Source organism: Vulpes vulpes, chromosome 1 (genome assembly GCF_048418805.1).
Source record: "Vulpes vulpes isolate BD-2025 chromosome 1, VulVul3, whole genome shotgun sequence".
NCBI classification, from domain to species: Eukaryota; Metazoa; Chordata; class Mammalia; order Carnivora; family Canidae; genus Vulpes; species Vulpes vulpes.
In genome coordinates this window covers 200,345,452-200,359,971 of record NC_132780.1, presented here as the reverse complement: position 1 = coordinate 200,359,971, position 14,520 = coordinate 200,345,452, and the positions used below count along the sequence as shown (strand labels likewise).

General features: G+C 52.2%; 1 protein-coding gene across 1 annotated transcript in view; it reads left to right on the top strand.

Annotated features, from left to right (window-relative positions):
* The window catches only part of FRK (fyn related Src family tyrosine kinase), a 96,462-nt gene that overhangs the window by 54,489 nt on the left and 27,453 nt on the right, over window positions 1-14,520 (top strand). The window lies entirely within an intron of this gene.

Sequence of the window (14,520 nt, the reverse complement as noted above, 5' to 3'; positions counted from 1 at the left end):
GCCCAGGGCAGCACCCGGGGAGCCTGCTCGGGGCTTCCTGCGCTGGCTCCCCTCCTCGGCCCACCCACACCTGCACCCCGAACCCGGCCCGGGGCCTTTGCTGCAGGACGGCAGCGGGGGCAGGTGCAGCCCCGGGAGGCCACCTTCCTTCGGGGAGCGGACAATACAGTGGGGGGACCTGGAGGGCTTCCTGGAGGAGGAAGCAGGTGTTCTGGGCCGGTTTATGTGGTGGGACGGCGGGAGGCAAGGGCACGGGTGTGCGTGCGTGTGTCCAGGGGGGACGGAGCACGGGTGGGCCTGGAAGGGAAGCCGCGGCCACGCTCTGCGGACCCGGGGCGCCCGTGAGGAGCCGGGCCTGGGCCGGCAGCAGAGGGTTCAGCGACCGCGGGGTGGGCGGCCGCGAGAAGTCCCGGGCGCAGCCGCTCAGCATCCCCTCAGAGGCGGCGGCCCAAGGCGGGCTCTGCCCGGGCCCGGCCCCCCAGGAGGCCCCTCTGGTGCTCCCCTTCCGCGGGGCCGCTGGGCTCGGCACCTGCGGGCTCCGGGCACGGGAGGTGCAGCAACTCCGGCGCCCTAAGGCCGGGCCTGCGGGAGGCGGACGGCAGGTGCAGCCCCTGTGCTGGGTGCCGAATCTAGGACCAGCCCCCCCGGAGCCCTGCCCGCCTCACCCATGCCAGCCTGAGGGGTCCTGGGATCCGGCTGGAGGGGAGGGGGTGAGGACCTGGGGGCGGGGGCGACAGGCGGTGATGGCCGGTCGGAGGGGGGCGTCCGGATGCGGAGTCTAGGGTGACCTCAGACCCCGGGCTGGGCGACGGGGCCGCCGTGTGCAGTCTCCGAGCTGGGCCCTGGAGGGCGGCTTGCAGTGGGGGAGAGGAGGACAAGCGCCACTGGCCGTCGGGGCCCCGGGGCCGCCGTTGCCTCCTGTGGGACCTGTTTGCGGCCTCGGAGCGGAGCACTTCCCGTGGGCGACTCCGGCCGCCGAGGACCTGGGTCCAGGGGGCGAGGCGACTTTCAGGGTGCTCTGGGCCCGCTGTGAACCCCGCCCTAAGGCGGTGGGACAGGCCTCTGTAGCCACAGACTTTAATTTATTTAAAAAGATTTTATTTACTTGGTATGGATGAGAGAGCACAGGGGGCCGCGGGCAGGGTGTGGGCGAGGCGGGCCCCCCGCTGAGGAGGGCCCCCCCTGAGGCTGACCCGGGCCCCGGGGTTGTGACCTGGCAGGATGCAGACACGGGACCCACCGAGCCCCCAGCTTCGAAGTGACTACGCCGAGGTGACTGGAGCGGATCAAGCTCTCGCCCTTCAGATCGCGGAGACCCTGGCGAGGCTGTGCTCACGGGCCCCAGTGTCTCCAGTGGGGCCGTGGGCCGGGCGGGGAGGCCCGGGGCTGGGTGCGTCGGGGAGGACGCCCTGCGTCTGTCCTTCGTCCTGAGCCCTCTATCCCGGGGTTCCTGGTGAGCCCCTCCTTCCCTGTAGGTAAGGTGCCCTGTAGGGGCGCAGGGTCACGCGCTGGTGTCTTAGCGGGGGACCACGGTGCTCTTTGCTTCTGGGCCGTTGCTCTGCAGCCGCGGCCGCCGGGGCACTCGGGGCAGCAGGTGCTCGACCCCTGCTCTCCCCGCAGCCCCCCGGAGCAGAGGGCCGCGAGGCCCCCCCCCCCCCCCCCCCGTTCTTACCCCAGCCCGGACCTGGCAACCTCGCAGTGACCCCGCCTGCTGCTGGCTTGTTCGACCCAGCGATTCTGCCGTGGCCGGCTGGTTGTCTCCAGGGACTGAGCCTTTTGTAGACGGGACAAGATGGGCAAAGGATGTCGCCTGGGCTGCGGCCGCCACCCCGCTGGCTGGCACAGGTGCAGCACCCCCCTGCTCTGACCCTCCCCGGCCCAGGCCGTGCTTGCGGGACCCCCGAGCTGTCCATTCGCTCTTCGTTTAAGATGCTTGTGGACATGGGGCCCCCAGGGCGCGCCCATGGTTCCGTTACTGTGAACCACGGACGGAAACAGCTGTAGTGGAAAGGGTCGGGAAAAATTGCTCCCTGAATTTATTATGCCAGGACACTTCCACGGATTCTGGGAGCGTTTTTTTTTTTTTTTTTTTTTTAAGATTTTACTTATTTATTCATGAGAGACACACAGAGAGAGGCAGAGACCCAGGCAGAGGGAGAAGCAGGCTCCATGCAGGGAGCCCGACGCGGGACTCGATCCCGGGACCTCCGGGTCACGCCCTGGGCCAAAGGCAGGCACCAAACCGCTGAGCCACCCAGGGATCCCCCCTCTGGGAGCATTTTGATATTGGTTAAAGATGTTTTGCTCTTCAAAAAGTGCACATGCTGCAGAAAGAAATTTTTATGTTAATAATTCCAGTATCGCGTATAAAATGTATTAAATTTTAAACATGTTGGTGCCATCTTAGGAAATGCCTTTTAATTAAAGTCGTAATTTAGTTGTATTCAGCTTAATTGCAAATATCATTGCCCGTAATAGCAAGTGGCTTTTCTGTGAGTTATGGCATTTCTTAACATTTCCTTTTCTTACCATTACTACTGATAAATTATATTTCAAATGTTTTTAAATACTCTATAAAGTTAAATTAACATTTTATTATGTAGCTCGAGTATCTATGTTTATGTCCGTCCATACACATACACACAGAGATGCACGGCAGTGAACCTTTTCTCTAGGGCTCTGGCTCATGGAAAACTCTTCTGTCTTCCTGAAAATGTACAACTAGCATTTCTAGAAGCCACAGGATTCTTTAGGGGGCTTGCATTCTATTTTTCTCCTTCTTCGTTCACTTGTCTCTGAGCACCGCATACCAATTCACCTCAATTTTCGTTTCTGGTTTTGTTTACCTTGTTTTATTTATTAAAAAAAAAAATCTTTCTGTATGAAGATTTTGAGCTATTTGCAGGAAAACATAAAAAAATGATGCATGATATTATTGTTCATTTTTGAATATGACGTTTCAATAGTAAGTTCCAGATATTAAATAAATAAGTGGGAAGTTGAAAAGTCATGTGGAGGCCGGTGAACTTGCTAACTCGTTTGTAATTCATGATGCGGTCCATTCTGTTATTTTTTTCATTCTGTTAGTTGCCAAATTAATCTGATTTTTTTTTAAAGATTTTATCTATCCATTCATGAGAGATGCAGAGAGAGAGGGAGAAAGAGAGAGAGAGGCAGAGACCCAGGCAGAGGGAGAAGCAGGCTCCATGCAGGGATCCCGGGACCCCGGGGTCACGCCCTGGGCCAAAGGCAGATGCTCAACCGCTGAGCTCCCCAGGCTGCCCTAAATGGATTCTTTATATTTTGTCCCGTTTGGTACTTCTACATGGAGAGGGTGGCCAGCTAGGAATTATTTGAGTTAGCATCCCCCTGTTCTCTACTTGGGGGCTCAGTCAGCGAGGCAGCCAACTTGGGCTCAGGTCGTGATCTCAGGGTCCCGGGATCCAGCCCCGCATGTGAGCCCTGCTCTCTTCCTCTGCTTACGGGGCCCTTTCCTTCCTGCGGAGTCCACCTTCATGGCCTCATCTGTACCTACGCACCTCCCAGAGGCCCACTTCCTAATACGGTCACCCCGGGGATTAGGGCTTCAGCATATGAATTTGAGGGGCAGACCAGCATCAGCCCAGAGCAAGGGCTGAGTTCCGTGCCTCGGGGCCCGCAGGCATGCCGGGGGAGGAGGGGGCGATCCACTCTCCTTGCAGCGAAGGGGTGAGGGCTGAACAATCACTAGACATTGGTCACATGTCCAGAGGCTTGGAGCATTAGCGGCCCTGCTACGTGTGCACTCATTCAACTGGATGGACAGGAGGACTGGTGCAGGGTTTGCTTTGTTTCCCCCAAATGCCAAGTTTCTTTTCATTGAGTATAATGGGGAAAAAAAAATAGAAGTGATGAGATTCTGTGTACGTATTAACTTTCCCAACATAATGTTCCAGAACATGAAGTCTTTGATAAGCTGAAAGTGGCCCATAGAACAGGTTCGGTGGTTTATTTATTTATTTATTTATTAAAAAAAAAATTTTTTTTTAAGATTTTATTTATTTATTCATAGAGTCAGAGAGAGAGAGAGAGACACAGGCAGAGGGAGAAGCAGGCTCCATGCAGGGAGCCTGATGTGGGACTCGATCCAGGGTCTTCAGGATCACGCCCTGTGCTGCAGGCGGCGCTAAATCACTGCGCCACCGGGGCTGCCTGGTTCAGTGGTTTAAATGCATTTGAAGAAGACCTCGTGGTAGTTACATTCCCTCTGCCCTGACTCAGCAAACTAAAAAGTCTTAGAAGTCCTACAGCAAAGAACTTAACTTTTCAACCCAGTTTCCCAAACCGCTTGATTAGAGAACCATTTATTTTTCTATAAAATGTGGTCTGGGAAAAAAAAATAATAGTATAAGAGATGAAAAATCATCATCTGAAGATGTAGAGAAAACTCTCCTTTGGAGGCATATTCCCTAAAAGGAACAGAAGAAAATTTTTGAAAGCATTTGATTTGCAATTATGAAATTTGAGAAAATACAAGTCCTAAGAAATTAAGCGTAAAAAGCAGCACAAGAAAGGCAAAGATGGGAGATATTAAACAGCAAAATTGTCACTTGAGGGCTGAGAAGAGAAAGACTTGAGATGCTCTTGGAGAGAGAAGAAAAACGTGAAAGTTTGTGAGGGCAGAAAATGTGCACACAGGAGACATTTCTTGAAATTTGTAAGAATAATTAAATGCAAGTGACAATTAAATATGTGGTAGAAGAAAACTCTTCTGAGTTAAAAAACAAATCTGTGCTTGTGCATTAAGAGGACTCACATTGTTGTATGCAAAAAGATCCATACCTAGTGTGTCTTTTCCAAAATAATTTGCTGTCAGGGTGAACAAAGAATTCTGTGAGCGGGATCCCTGGGTGGCGCAGTGGTTTGGCGCCTGCCTTTGGCCCAGGGCGCGATCCTGGAGACCCGGGATCGAATCCCACATCAGGCTCCCGGTGCATGGAGCCTGCTTCTCTCTCCGCCTGTGTCTCTGCCTCTCTCTCTTTCTCTGTGACTATCATAAATAAATAAAAATTATAAAAAAAAAAAGAATTCTGTGAGCATCCAGGGAAAAAATGATTTCAAAAGAATGAAAATTAAGTTGGCTTCAGAATTTTTAAAAAAGTATTTATTTATCCATGAGAGACACACACACACACACAGAGAGAGGCAGAGACACAGGCAGAGGGAGAAGCAGGCTCCATGCAGGGAGCCCGATGCGGGACTTGATCCTAGGATCCTGGGATCATGACCTGAGCTGAAGGCAGACCAACTGCTGAGCCACCCGGGCATCCCCAGAATTCTTTTCCATACCCTTTTCCCCCCATACCCAAATTCAGTATAAACATTTTAAAAAAATGAAAGAAAAATTCACCAGTGATGAAAGGCAAAAAAACAAAAAACAAAAAACAAAAACGAGAAAGACCTAAAGAACCCACAAGATAGTCTTTCTTTCTCCCTCAATCTTATTGATAAAGTTAAAAAGGTAACTGTGTACTTTCACCAGTTTTAATACTTTGTGATGTTTATTTTCTCTCCGACATTCATATATTGATCACGTAGACGTTGACACAGAGGTCCCAGATACCATGTTACTTTGCCTTTAAACACTTTGATGTTAGTATGTGTGTCCCCGGGGGTAAGGACCCACTTTCACGTTATCACAACACCAGTATCAATCTCAGGAAATTTCACACCCATGGAACAGTGTGACTATTATGGCGAGGGGACTCCAGTCCCTCCGGGTGTCCTTGCTGGCCCCTTGTTTCTTTATTTGTGTTTTGATGCCATAAAGGATTATGCATTGCATTTGGTTATTGAACCTCGTTAGTCTCTTTTATCCGCAAGAGTCAAAGCCTTTGAGGACTGTCCTTTGCATACCCCGTAAAGTCCTCTCAGCCTCGACGTTCAGCCCTTCAGAGGACCGCGCAAGGCCGCCTCCTAGCCTAGTCCTTGCTTCTCTGGAGTCCTACTGTGCTTCCGGCTGGACGACCCCAGCTACTGCGTGCCCATGCCTCGTATTGCTCCCCCTCTTCCTAACCCTTTTTTCTTCCTTTCTGTGAGCAAGCTACTCAGGACTTAGCACAGTGTCTTGCATGTAGAAAAATTTTTTTTGATAAATATCTGTCTACTAAGGGTTGAATTGTTTTATTTATTTTTATTTTTTATTTTTTTATTTTTTGCGGTTGAATTGTTTTAATAGTTTGCTACCGATTGTTTTTTCCTTGACTCGCTTTTCTTCTTTTTTCCCATAAAGATTTATTTACTTAATGGAGAGAGAGAGAGTGAAAGGAGGAGGGGCAGGGGGAGAGGGAGGACGAACAGCCTCCCTGCCCAGCGGCTACATCCTAGGACTGTGAGATCATGTCCTGAGCCACAGTCCAGAGTCTGACGCTCTGACCAACCAAGCCACCCAGGCACCTTTACTTTCCTTTGTATAGAAAAGCAATAAAAAATAAATTTATAAAATAAAAAAGAAAGAAAGAAAGACAGAAAATTTCCCCAAAGCCATTGACTTGGAAAATGAAAATGAAAAAAAAAAGCAATCTTGAAAAATTGGAGGAATATTTTGAACTATTTTTTAATCATTGAGTCATTCATTCATTCATTCATTCACCCATTCATCATGAAGTTTCCTTTTCTGTAGGCTACATGGCACAACTGTGTAAACTACTGGCTCACCCGTAACAAGCATTTGATTATTATGCATATAAATCTCTTATATGCAAATTGCTTTTAGAGCCCAGAGAGCAATTATTATTATTATTTTTAAAGATTTTATTTATCTATTCATGAGAAACAGAGACAGACAGGCAGAGACACAGGCAGAGGGAGAAGCAGGCTCCATGTAGGGAGCCCAATGCGGGACTCGATCCCGGGACAGCGGGGTCACGACCTGGACCGAAGGCAGATGCTCCACCACTGAGCCACCCAGGGATCCCCAGAAGAGAACAATGATTTCCTGGATTAATAAGGGAGGACATTACAGGGAAATGAGACAACAGTCAATACTACCTAATAGTAAGTGGAAGTAAATGGAAAATAGTGGGCACAAAATTAATTTGTTTTTGTTCAGATAATGGCCATTGTTAAGAACCTTTCTTACTTTGACAAAAATCAGATGATGCTCCTTAGATTAAAATGGGAATTATGGGGACATCTGGGTGGCTCAGTGGTTTAGCGTCTGCCTTCGGCTCAGGGTGTGATCCTCAAGTCCCGGGATCGAGTCCTGTGTTGGGGTCCCTGCATGGAGCCTGCTTCTTCCTCTGCCTGTCTCTCTCTCTCTCTCTCTCTCTCTCTCTGTATCTCTCATGAATAAATAAATAAAATATGTTTTAAAAAATGGGAATTATGGGGCACGTGGGGACTCAGTTCAGGGTCCTGGATCGAGTCCTACATCAGGCTCCATGCTCAATGGGGAGTCTGCTTCTCCGTCTCCCTCTGTTCCTCCACCCACTTGCACTCTCTCTCTCAAATAAATAAAATCTTAAAAAAAAATGGGAATTATTTTGAATACCTGGACAAAGTAGAGATCTGTAAATTATTCACCCATTACTACCGGTGCTTGAATGGCTATCAAGGCAGTACTAGCTATGATTAATGTGATCATGAGAAATCCAACATGAGTTTTATTTTTGAATAGCAGGACAGTGCCAGAGCTGAGATTTGAACTCGGGTCTCTCTAGACCTTGAGCCCAGGTAACATATAAACTTAATTATCTCAAACTGGGAGAAAGGAGAAAGATTAAAAGAAAAGTTGAGCAGTGGAAGACAGAGGAGGCAAAAGGGAAGAACATCTGAGAAGGCATGGATCGAACAGGAAATTAATCTTGGCTCTGGAAATGAGTCAGTGACCCACAGGCCTTCTAATTCTTCCTCTTTTCCACTGGTCTTGGGCATTCTCGTCCAGTTTATACTTCAGGGACATAATGACTAATTAGATGTTTGCATTTCAAGGCTGCCTGAGTCTTAAGCATCTAATCAATTTCTTTTTAAAAAAGATTTTATTTATTTATTCATGAGAGACAGAGAGAGAGAGAGAGAGGCAGAGACACAGGCAGAGGGAGAAGCAGGCTCCATGCAGGGAGCCCGAAGTGGGACTCGATCCCGGGACCCCGGGGTCACGCCCTGGGCGAAGGTAGATGCTCAACCCCTGAGCTACCTAGGGGGTCCCTCAATTTCTTTTAGTTACTTTTGAATGGCAAAAAAAAAAAATTGACAAAAAATCGAAAAAAATTGAAAAAAAATTGAAAAAACCCCGTAGAATTAAGCTTTCAGCAGAGTCCACGTGGTATTTATACACAGTGATGTCATCTCTGATGCCGGATGTCAGTCTGCCTTATTTTAGCCCTAAGGCTCTGCTGGCTCCTGGAGCAGGGCTCCCGCAGCCGCAGCAGGTGCAGGCACAGGTGCAGGCACAGGTGCAGGTGCAGGTGCAGGGCCCCTGCTCCGGGGCTTTGCTCCCTCTCGCGGCGCCACAGGAAACAACAAGCCGTGACGGCGACAATCCAGGGAGTTTCTGTTTCTAGGGGTCACGACCCAGTAACTTACAGGAAGGGGAAGAACGTAGAACATCAGGTTTTGGGTGAAAGCACGTTTCAACCTTAAGAGAGCGCCTGTGCTGTAAATGAAAACACATCCGACTGGCAGTAATTTTACTTTATTAGTGTCAAAGAATTGACGGAGGTACAGATTTCCTTGGGGTGCCCGGGGGACTCAGTCGGTGAAGCGTCTGCCTTGGGCTCAGGTCGTGACCCCGGGGTCCCGGGTTCGAGCCCCACGTTGGGCTCCCTGCTCAGGGGGATCTGCTTCTCTCCCTCCTTCCTCTCCCCCCCCCGCCCCCCGCTGATGCTCTCTCTCTCTCTTTTGTCAAGTAAATATATTAAAAAAAATCATTTAATTTTTTTAACGATTCAGGTATCTACATACTATGTGGTGGGAGCTACACAGAGTGTGTTCATGGTGTGAGGAGCGAACGGAATAAATACAGTCCAACGTAATAAATTAGTAGCTCTGATTTTAAACTGTGTCTTTAAAATGATACATGCATATTAGCTGCTTTGTGACTATTTATCGGCTTCACATCCATCATGAAGTCATTCCTAATGCATTTCAGAAACATGCTTTGCATTAAGTCATTAGAAACCTCGGCACAGGAGCTGCGATCTGAGAAAGTACTGTAGTCTCCAGAGCCCGTGCACGGCAGGCACTAAATTTATTTTCCTATCTGTGTTAGCAGGACAGGAACTTTCTTTAAATCCCTTCTCTTTGCAGGGCTAGCCCCTTGTCACCTTCAGAAGCGTTTACAAATGTTTTGCCAGAAGTAAACTATGGAGGAGGCAGAAAGCATAAAAGGAGAAAAACAGACATCATATTCCTATTTTTGTATGATTTTAGTAAAGCATCATTTTTGGTGTATCTCTTATGTGTGAAGACACACTCACACAGGAAAGACATCAATATATTTACCCTGTTACTCTGGTTTCTACGAGAGTAAGCAAATAGCTGAAATCAAGGAAAACATGTCGCTGGACGATGCAGGGTAACGATGGGTTGGAGTAGAAATGAGAATTTCTTTCTTATGCCGGCAATTTGAAAGAAGTCTGGGAGCTGAATTTAATGCTACAAATATCTAGGCTGGGAGGGCGAGGGCCTCCGTGCTCCGGCTGGACGCTCGCCTTGCAGGTGCCATGGTCTATGACTGTGAGCCTTGTAGCCTGATTGGGTTTGGATTCTTCCCCTTTCATGGTGTGGCTTGGGGCAAATCACTCAGCCTCTCTGTGCCTCGGTTCCCTCTTCAGCAAAATGAAAATTAAAAATGGTATAGGGGGTCCCTGGGTGGCGCAGCGGTTTGGCACCTGCCTTCGGCCCAGGGCGTGATCCTGGAGTCCCGGGATCGAGTCCTGCGTCGGGCTGCCTGCATGGAGCCTGCTTCTCCCTCGGCCTCTCTCTCTGTCTCTCTCTCTCTCTCCCTGTCTATCATGAATAAATAAATAAATCTTAAAAAAATGGTATCTACTGGGGGCCCCTGGGTGGCTTGGTCAGTGAAGAATCGGCCTTTGGCTCGGGCTGTGATCCTGAGGTCCTGGGTTCGAGTCCCGCGTTGGGCCCCCTGCCTAGCGGGGAGCCTGCTTCTCCTTCCACCCCCTCCTCTATGCTCTCTCTCTCTCTCAAATAAATAAATAAATTGAAATCCTAAAAAAATATATAATGTCCACCCCTGAGTGGTGATCTTTGGATTAGATGAGTTTCTATAATACAGAGAAGGGACTTAGGGCATTGCCTGGCAAAAAGCAAGTGATATTTGATATATTTGTTGTCATTAGCATCAAACCCGAGCAGTAATGAGCCTTCAGACCATTGGGCCCATCGTGGCAGCTTGTGGTCGTGGCCTGACGGGGGGCGGGGGGGGGGGCGTGGAACGTGCTATTTGCCGGGTGGGATGGACCTAAGACGCTGCTGGTTTTGTTCTTTTCTCTGGGAAATTTGTGGTGTATTTTTGGCATTTTGTTTTGTTCGCTTTGGTATTTCAGGTGGTAAAAACCACGGGTTAGGTCCGGTGGTGGAGTTGCCGTCGGGGTGGGAGGGAGCCCCAGAGCCCAGAGCAGACTCTCAGCTATCAAGCCCACGTATCATCATCGCGTGCAAACGGGTACGACCCGCCGTGGCTCCCCGGATCCCCCAGAGTCTTCAGGTTTCATCTGTTGAGGTTGCCTCTCAGTTTGCTCTCTCCGAAAGTGGAAATCATAGTTTTTCTCCGCCGCATTCAAACGTTGCGACGACTGCGTTTATTTCCGCACGGCGCCTGGCTAGCATAGTGGAATTAAAGAATTTGAACCGAAAAGGACTTTTGGGTCATCTGGCCACAACACTTATTTTACGACGGAGGGGATTGGAGGTCCCGTGGGGTAAGTCACTCACCCAGGGTGACACACGGAGCTATGAGCAAGGGGCAGCTACCGTCTGAATTGGGTCTTTTGACGTCTTTTAAATATTACTCAGAAATCACGCTGCTTTCTTTAACATGCCCAGTGGTAGTCAGTTTTTGCCCCTAAAATTGAGTGGTTTAGTCCTCCGCACGAGGGTGTTGGTTGGTGGTGCTTGGCGAGGCTCTGTCCATGCGGCCGGCCTGGGCCTAGCTCCTCGTCTCTTCCTCTCCGGGCCTGGGGCCGAGGGAGCCGCAGTGGCTGTCCGGGGTAAGGTGCTCTCGGGGTGAAGAGCGGGGGGGGGGGTGCAGCCAGGCTCAAAGCTTCCGCTGGGAGGTGCCATAGGCTGTGTTTGACCCCACTTCCCACCCCCCCACATCCCGAGTCAGTGAGGTGGGCAAGGGTGTTACACCTGTTGGAAGCCACGGCAAAGACCAAGAAAGAATGATTCATGGACACGCCTTATATAAACGAAGGCAATCAGAGGGCTCAAAATCCAGTGCAGGAGGCACACAGTGAATATTGAAAGGGTTCGGGACAGGGTCCCCCCCCCCCCCCCAACCGTGTGCCACGTTGGCGTATGGATTACTTTGAGCTGGAGGCACTTGAGGCCTTGGGGGCTCAGGAGAAACTCTTAAGCCCAAAGAAGAATCTAAATTAGGGCTTTTCCAGAATACGAGTCATTAGCAAAATGCTTTCTATCGGAGTGACCCACCTGTACGGCAGGGCAAACGCCGAAGTACTAAACACCTGCTCTTCCCATCACCCCGTGACGTACATTTCCTTCCTCTGAAATCCCAGACCCCCCCCCCCCCCCCGCCGGCCCCCGGCCCCGCTTCTCTGTAGTCGGGACGACATAGAGACCTCACGTAGCTTGGCTGCCTTTGGAGTTCCCACGTCCCTGTGAATTCCCCGCACGGGGGCTCCGTTCACGTTGATTTTTCTCCTGTTAATGTGTCTCATGTCAGTTGGATTCTTGGTCCAGCTAGAAGGGCCTCTGAGGGGGTGGGAACTTGCTCCCCACCCTTTATGGGGGCGGCACCGTGGAAGGAGTTCGGTAGCTCGGGTCGGGGTGCCCGAGGCCCGGAGGACGCCGTGGGCTGCTCGCTTGGGCGGGGGCCGCACGGGGGAGGAGGTGCCTGGGCCGGGCCTTGTAATGAGCTTGTCTCTAACAGGTAAGGGGAAGGGCGCGGCGGGGCTGCCTGGAGGGCCCGCAGGACGGGACGCAGCGAGTGCGTTCGGGGCCCTACACCTGAGCGCCTAAGCCTCGCGGGTAGGGGCAGTGGAGAACGGTCTCGAGGCTTCTGAACCGAGGCAAGGGGACACCGGGGAGCTCTCAGAAGGAGAAAGCTGGTGCAGATTTAGGTTGGCGAGAGGCCTCGGGTGACCGGCACGGGGGCCGCGACGGGGCCAGGAGACGGCAGCCAGGGGCTCCTCCCAGGCGGCGGCGAGGACTCGGGGCGGGCCTGCTGCCCAGCCCGAGGGGGAGAGGCCAGAGGTGGGAGGAAGCCGGGGACCCCAGCCAACCTCTGGTCCAGCGGGCCGGGGCTTCAGGACGGCAGTGCCGGTCCCCGAGGTACAGTCCCCCGGCCCGATGTGGGTTGAGATTTGGCCTTGGCCCGTCGAGGGCCTGGGCTCCTGGAAGGCAAGAGCGGGGGCAGCGCTGCAGAGGGCCGGGCTCACGGTGGTCGTGACGGTGGGGCGATGGCCCGGGTCACAGCGGCCCGGGAGCAGCAGGTCACAGGGGGACTGAGGCGGCGTTTCCAGGAGGCCGGGCCCGAGCCGCCCGCGGGGGACCCTTCCCGGCTCGCCGGCACCGTCCTCGTCGCCAGAGTGCACAGGTTCGTCTGCTTCCAGGGCTGGGAGCGCCTTCTCCGGCGGCCTGGACGCTTCCTGGCCGGCCCGCGGGGACAGCTGGCGCGGGGGCCACTTGGCACAAGAGCGAGCCCTTCCGAGTGTCGTCACCTGCGTTCCAATCGCCGCACGGGTTTCCCTGCTTTGCCCCACGGCCCAGTTACTTGATCTCCCCGTACACTTGGGTTTCTCCCCTGTGACATCCGGAAGATGGCATCTGTCCCCGGGTGCTGGCGGGATTAAAGGAGCCGTTACCTGGAGAAGCACTGAGGGCGCAGCCCACGGAGGCGCCCGGGACGGTCCACCCGTGTGCTGTCGTTGTGCTCGGGGACGGCGGCCTTTTGCACCGAAGGCCGGAGCACCTTGCAGTTGGGCCACCTTGCACTGGAGCACGAGCTTTGAACTTTTTCGGGGGAACGGATGACACTGAGTGCTCACGCGGTTCACCTCTGCGCCCCGGAGCCGGTGAGCCCTCAGGAGGGTGCTCGGCCGCCTCCCGGTGCGGCCCGTGTCTTCGGTGAGGTGTGCGCTGAGCAGCGACGGGCGACGTGCCAGCGCCAGAGCCTCGGCGGTCGTCAGCAAGCGCTTCTCTGAAGCAAACAGCAGGACGTGGCTCCTGGCACGTGTCCTCATTCAACTCGAAGAAGTTTCCAGGAACGAGAGCTTCCGCCTCTTGGAAATGTGCGTGAATCGTGAGCAAATCACCAATCGCCGTCACGCGTGTGTAAGAACAAGGGAACAAGTGGAAGGACACGATAGCCTGCGATGAAAACCAATTTGCTAAGACACGAGAAGCTCCTTTGTGTTTCGCAAGAAGATAAAGATTGATTTCAAGGTATTTTAATTCTCATTCGTTACTCTCGGCAGCGACTTCCGAGCTGGCTCCGTGTAACGTGTCCGCTGGTCCCCGGGTGGGGACGGCGAGGAGCCGGGTCCGGAGCCCCCAGCACGCGGAAAGCTTCCTGGCACTTTCAACGGAGTTTTTTTTTTTTTTTTTTTTTTTTTTTGCAAGGAGGGAAAAGAAAGATGCTGTCCGGAAAGCTTCGAGATCTGAAACATTCTCCTGAGGAATCAGTAAATAACTACTTGGTTAAAACAAACAGACCAGGAATCGCGAAATCAGCGGTGGGAGGTTTCGCAGTTCCCGCCGTCGCTCGCTGTCCCCGCAGGTGGCTACACTTGGCTCCCAGCCCTGCAGACGGCTCAGGGCTCCAGAACTCGGGGTTTTGGGTTTTTTCTTCCCCCACCAGTAAAGGGGAGGGATTGAGACTAAGTCACCCTTAAAATTTCTTCTTGTTCACACGTCGCGGCCTCTTTTTGCTGATAAGACGGGGAGCGCGTGCAGACTGTCTGCTCTCGTGTTGTTCTTCCCGAGGCGCCTTCTACAGTCTGAAAAGCAGCGTCAGCCCTTCCACGGACAGGCCCCCGGGCCAGCCTCTCCCCTTGATGGGCAGCTCGTCCCCAGGGCCTGACGGGCAGCGGGTGCACCTTTTCCTCATCATCTCACGTGTGCATGTGTTTGCTCACTCAGGAGGTTTTAGGTTGGCTTGCGGCGCTGAGACACGGTGTCAACTACGACGGGACATAAAGAAGGACAAAAATCAATGAAAAAGAACAGAGAAATAGATTTTGCTGAGCTTCTAATGGGAGATAATTACCGCAGTTTAGAAATCAGTTTCGCCGCGGATTCCCGGGCGGGTAAGGCAAGCGGGGAGGCTCGTGCGGC